The following is a 291-nucleotide window of genomic DNA, read 5'->3' as shown; positions in this document are numbered from 1 at the left end:
CCCCCTTCGATGGAGATGGTCATTATTTCAAATTACCAGTGACATATTTCTTCATTGCTCCATACTCACCATGATTAATGTGTATGGTTCATAGGGGTAAGTGTTAATAATAAAAATATAGTAGGTAGTTTATGTCAGTGTAGCTTTACCCAACACTCATACCTTGCTGCATGAAATATTCTGACTGTAAATTACCCAATATCGACCCTAATTAGTACAGTACGGTTATAATTGCTGCCATAAGTATTATTAGTATTTCAATATTATCTGCATATTGGACACGATACAGTA

This window comes from Penaeus monodon, chromosome 28 (genome assembly GCF_015228065.2).
Source record: "Penaeus monodon isolate SGIC_2016 chromosome 28, NSTDA_Pmon_1, whole genome shotgun sequence".
NCBI lineage: Eukaryota > Metazoa > Arthropoda > Malacostraca > Decapoda > Penaeidae > Penaeus > Penaeus monodon.
The sequence above is the reverse complement of the archived record's forward strand: the minus strand, read 5'-3'. Positions refer to the sequence as shown.